Here is a 6869-nt window from a genome sequence, read left to right as displayed (position 1 = left end):
GTATTATTCTATATGCTGACCCAGTACATACATGTATTATTCTATATGCTGACCCAATACATACATGTATTATTCTATATGCAGACCCAGTACATACATGTATTATTCTATATGCTGACCCAGTACATACATGTATTATTCTATATGCAGACCCAGGACATACATGTACTATTCTACATGCTGACCTAGGACACACATCTATTATTCTATATGCAGACCCAGGACATACATGTACTATTCTATATGCTGACCCAGGACATACATGTATTATTCTATATTCTGACCCAGTACATCATGTATTATTCTATATGCTGACCCAGTACATACATGTACTATTCTATATGCAGACCCAGGACATACATGTATTATTCTATATGCTGACCCAGGACATACATGTATTATTCTATATGCAGACCCAGGACATACCTGTACTATTCTACATGCTGACCTAGGACATACATGTATTATTCTATATGCAGACCCAGGACATACATGTACTATTCTATATGCTGACCCAGTACATCATGTATTATTATATATGCTGACCCAGTACATACATGTACTATTCTATATGCAGACCCAGTACATACATGTATTATTCTATATGCTGACCCAGTACATACATGTATTATTCTACATGCAGACCCAGTACATACATGAATTATTCTATATGCTGACCCAGTACATACATGTATTATTCTATATGCTGACCCAGGACATACAAGTATTATTCTATATGCAGACCCAGTACATACATGTATTATTCTATATGCTGACCCAGTACATACATGTATTATTCTATATGCTGACCCAGGACATACATGTATTATTCTATATGCTGACCCAGGACATACATGTATTATTCTATATGCAGACCCAGGACATACATGTATTATTCTATATGCTGACCCAGGACATACATGTATTATTCTATATGCAGACCCAGTACATACATGTATTATTCTATATGCTGACCCAGGACATATATGTATTATTATATATGCAGACCCAGTACATACATGTATTATTCTATATGCAGACCCATGACATACATGTATTATTCTATATGCAGACCCAGTACATACATGTATTATTCTATATGCAGACCCAGGACATACATGTATTATTCTATATTCTGACCCAGGACATACATGTATTATTCTATATGCAGACCCAGGACATACCTGTACTATTCTACATGCTGACCTAGGACATACATGTATTATTCTATATGCTGACCCAGGACATACATGTATTATTATATATGCTGACCCAGGACATACATGTATTATTCTATATGCTGACCCAGTACATCATGTATTATTATATATGCTGACCCAGTACATACATGTACTATTCTATATGCAGACCCAGTACATACATGTATTATTCTATATGCTGACCCAGTACATACATGTATTATTCTATATGCTGACCCAGGACATACATGTATTATTCTATATGCTGACCCAGTACATACATGTATTATTCTATATGCTGACCCAGTACATACATGTATTATTCTATATTCTGACCCTGTACATACATGTATTATTCTATATGCTGACCCAGTACATACATGTACTATTCTATATGCAGACACAGTACATACATGTATTATTCTATATGCTGACCCAGTACATACATGTATTATTCTATATGCTGACCCAGTACATACATGTATTATTCTATATTCTGACCCTGTACATACATGTATTATTCTATATGCTGACCCAGTACATACATGTACTATTCTATATGCAGACCCAGTACATACATGAATTATTCTATATGCTGACCCAGTACATACATGTATTATTCTATATGCTGACCCAGGACATACAAGTATTATTCTATATGCAGACCCAGTACATACATGTATTATTCTATATGCTGACCCAGTACATACATGTATTATTCTATATGCTGACCCAGGACATACATGTATTATTATATATGCAGACCCAGGACATACATGTATTATTCTATATGCTGACCCAGGACATACATGTATTATGATATGCTGACCCAGGACATACATGTATTATTCTATATGCTGACCCAGGACATACATGTATTATTCTATATGCTGACCCAGGACATACATGTATTATTATATATGCTGACCCAGGACATACATGTATTATTCTATATGCTGACCCAGTACATACATGTATTATTCTATATGCTGACCCAGTACATACATGTATTATTCTATATTCTGACCCAGTACATACATGTATTATTTTATATGCTGACCCAGTACATACATGTACTATTCTATATGCAGACCCAGTACATACATGTATTATTCTATATGCTGACCCAATACATACATGTATTATTCTATATGCAGACCCAGTACATACATGTATTATTCTATATGCTGACCCAGTACATACATGTATTATTCTATATGCAGACCCAGGACATACATGTACTATTCTACATGCTGACCTAGGACATACATGTATTATTCTATATGCTGACCCAGGACACACATCTATTATTCTATATGCAGACCCAGGACATACATGTACTATTCTATATGCTGACCAAGGACACACGTGTATTATTCTATATTCTGACCCAGTACATACATGTACTATTCTATATGCTGACCCAGGACATACATGTATTATTCTATATTCTGACCCAGTACATCATGTATTATTCTATATGCTGACCCAGTACATACATGTACTATTCTATATGCAGACCCAGTACATACATGAATTATTCTATATGCTGACCCAGTACATACATGTATTATTCTATATGCTGACCCAGGACATACATGTATTATTCTATATGCAGACCCAGTACATACATGTATTATTCTATATGCTGACCCAGTACATACATGTATTAATCTATATGCTGACCCAGTACATACATGTATTATTCTATATGCAGACCCAGGACATACATGTACTATTCTACATGCTGACCTAGGACATACATGTATTATTCTATATGCTGACCCAGGACATACATGTATTATTCTATATGCAGACCCAGTACATACATGTATTATTCTATATGCTGACCCAGTACATACATGTATTATTCTATATGCTGACCCAGGACATACATGTATTATTCTATATGCAGACCCAGTACATACATGTATTATTCTATATGCTGACCCAGTACATGCATGTATTATTCTATATGCTGACCCAGTACATACATGTATTATTCTATATGCTGACCCAGGACATACATGTATTATTCTATATGCAGACCCAGTACATACATGTATTATTCTATATGCTGACCCAGGACATACATGTATTATTCTATATGCTGACCCAGGACATACATGTATTATTCTATATGCAGACCCAGTACATACATGTATTATTCTATATGCTTACCCAGTACATACATGTATTATTCTATATGCTGACCCAGTACATGCATGTATTATTCTATATGCTGACCCAGGACATACATGTATTATTTTATATGCAGACGCAGGACATACATGTATTATTCTATATGCTGACCCAGGACATACATGTATTATTCTATATGCTGACCCAGTACATACATGTATTATTATATATGCTGACCCAGTACATACATGTACTATTCTATATGCAGACCCAGTACATACATGAATTATTCTATATGCTGACCCAGGACATACATGTATTATTATATATGCTGACCCAGGACATAATACATGTATTATTCTATATGCTGACCCAGTACATACATGTATTATTCTATATGCTGACCCAGTACATACATGTATTATTCTATATTCTGACCCTGTACATACATGTATTATTCTATATGCTGACCCAGTACATACATGTACTATTCTATATGCAGACCCAGTACATACATGTATTATTCTATATGCTGACCCAATACATACATGTATTATTCTATATGCAGACCCAGTACATACATGTATTATTCTATATGCTGACCCAGTACATACATGTATTATTCTATATGCAGACCCAGGACATACATGTACTATTCTACATGCTGACCTAGGACATACATGTATTATTCTATATGCTGACCCAGGCCATACATGTGTTATTCTATATGCTGACCCAGTACATACATGTATTATTCTATATGCTGACCCAGTACATACATGTATTATTCTATATGCAGACCCAGTACATACATGTATTATTCTATATGCTGACCCAGTACATACATGTATTATTCTATATGCTGACCCAGGCCATACATGTGTTATTCTATATGCTGACCCAGGACACACATCTATTATTCTATATGCAGACCCAGGACATACATGTACTATTCTATATGCTGACCAAGGACACACGTGTATTATTCTATATTCTGACCCAGTACATACATGTACTATTCTATATGCTGACCCAGGACATACATGTATTATTCTATATTCTGACCCAGTACATACATGTACTATTCTATATGCAGACCCAGTACATACATGAATTATTCTATATGCTGACCCAGTACATACATGTATTATTCTATATGCTGACCCAGGACATACATGTATTATTCTATATGCAGACCCAGTACATACATGTATTATTCTATATGCTGACCCAGTACATACATGTATTAATCTATATGCTGAACCAGTACATACATGTATTATTCTATATGCAGACCCAGGACATACATGTACTATTCTACATGCTGACCTAGGACATACATGTATTATTCTATATGCTGACCCAGGACATACATGTATTATTCTATATGCAGACCCAGTACATACATGTATTATTCTATATGCTTACCCAGTACATACATGTATTATTCTATATGCTGACCCAGTACATGCATGTATTATTCTATATGCTGACCCAGGACATACATGTATTATTTTATATGCAGACGCAGGACATACATGTATTATTCTATATGCTGACCCAGGACATACATGTATTATTCTATATGCTGACCCAGTACATACATGTATTATTCTATATGCTGACCCAGTACATACATGTATTATTCTATATGCTGACCCAGGACATACATGTATTATTCTATATGCAGACCCAGTACATACATGTATTATTCTATATGCTGACCCAGTACATGCATGTATTATTCTATATGCTGACCCAGTACATACATGTATTATTCTATATGCTGACCCAGGACATACATGTATTATTCTATATGCAGACCCAGTACATACATGTATTATTCTATATGCTGACCCAGTACATGCATGTATTATTATATATTCTGACGCAGTACATACATGTATTATTCTATATGCTGACCGAGGACATACATGTATTATTCTATATGCAGACCCAGTACATACATGTATTATTCTATATGCTGACCCAGGACATACATGTATTATTCTATATGCTGACCCAGGACATACATGTATTATTCTATATGCTGACCCAGGACATACATGTATTATTCTATATGCTGACCCAGGACATACATGTATTATTCTATATGCTGACCCAGGACATACATGTATTATTCTATATGCTGACCCAGGACATACATGTATTATTCTATATGCTGACCCAGGACATACATGTATTATTCTATATGCTGACCCAGGACACACATGTATTATTCTATATGCTGACCCAGTACATACATGTATTACTCTATATGCTGACCCAGTACATACATGTATTATTCTATATTCTGACCCTGTACATACATGTATTATTCTATATGCTGACCCAGTACATACATGTACTATTCTATATGCAGACCCAGTACATACATGTATTATTCTATATGCTGACCCAGTACATACATGTATTATTCTATATGCAGACCCAGGACATACATTTTCCTGGCCTTAAGGTTCAAGTTCTCTTGTTTTTTCCCTCTCAACCTTTCTGATCTCCTGCTCTTCAAATAAATAGACCTCTACATGTTTTGTTTAGACCACGGTCTCTTCTCAAGAGTTATCAAGAGGACCATGCTACAAAGGAAAACACTTACTTTATCCTCACAATTGATATGCCAAATCCATAAGGTATTTTCTCTAAAGGTTGAAGGTTATATAGGTGAGGTTACTGTATGGGTTAGGGTTAGGGGTATAGCGTTTAAAATAATATATTTGAGAGACAGTGTACTCCGTCCTTTGTAGTAGACTATGGTCTGATAGTGAAGGGAAAACTTAGTCAGTTGCACAACTGAATGTGTCTTCCGCAGTTAACCCATTCCCTTTGAATGTTCGGTGGGCTGCCGTAATCGACGTCAGCGACGCCTGGGGAACAGTTGGTGTTGGCGGTTAACTGTCTTGCTCAAGGGCAGAAAGAACGGCAGATTTTTCCACCTTGCTGGCTCAGGGATTCAAGAGCGCTGGTTACTGGCCCAGCGCTCTTGAATCCCTGATGACAACCATTCACTCTCAAAGGCATCCAGCTGGGATCCAATGGTAGGCCAGGCCATGTACTGAAACAGCCAACCAGGCCAGGCCAGGCCAGGCTAAGCATGTGCTGAAACAGCCCCCCTTCCCCGGACAGATTATGAGGCCTTTCAGTCTATCTCTATGGAGAAACAAAGTTCCTAGTTAATGATGTGTCAAAGCATGAAAGCTTGACCTCTCATAGTTGAAGGTGCCCCATGCAAAACTTTCTCCAGCACTTGCTGTGCTGACACAATGAAACTCCAGACACATACCTGTTTTACTCCCACATCATAGCTTACAATGCTATGTGCCAAATGTAAAACATCTAGATGAGATAAGTTGATGTCATCTCAAGAAAATCAAGAGATGAGAGTAGTTACCAATGAGATTTATGGTTAATATTCACCTCACGGAGCTCCGTGCACTAACTGCCTTACAATACACTGTCAATAGCGGTCTGTTTATTCAGTCATTTCTGTTTAATTGGTAATTTCAG

Source organism: Oncorhynchus keta, chromosome 10 (assembly GCF_023373465.1).
Source record: "Oncorhynchus keta strain PuntledgeMale-10-30-2019 chromosome 10, Oket_V2, whole genome shotgun sequence".
Taxonomy (NCBI): domain Eukaryota; kingdom Metazoa; phylum Chordata; class Actinopteri; order Salmoniformes; family Salmonidae; genus Oncorhynchus; species Oncorhynchus keta.
The sequence above is the reverse complement of the archived record's forward strand: the minus strand, read 5'-3'. Positions refer to the sequence as shown.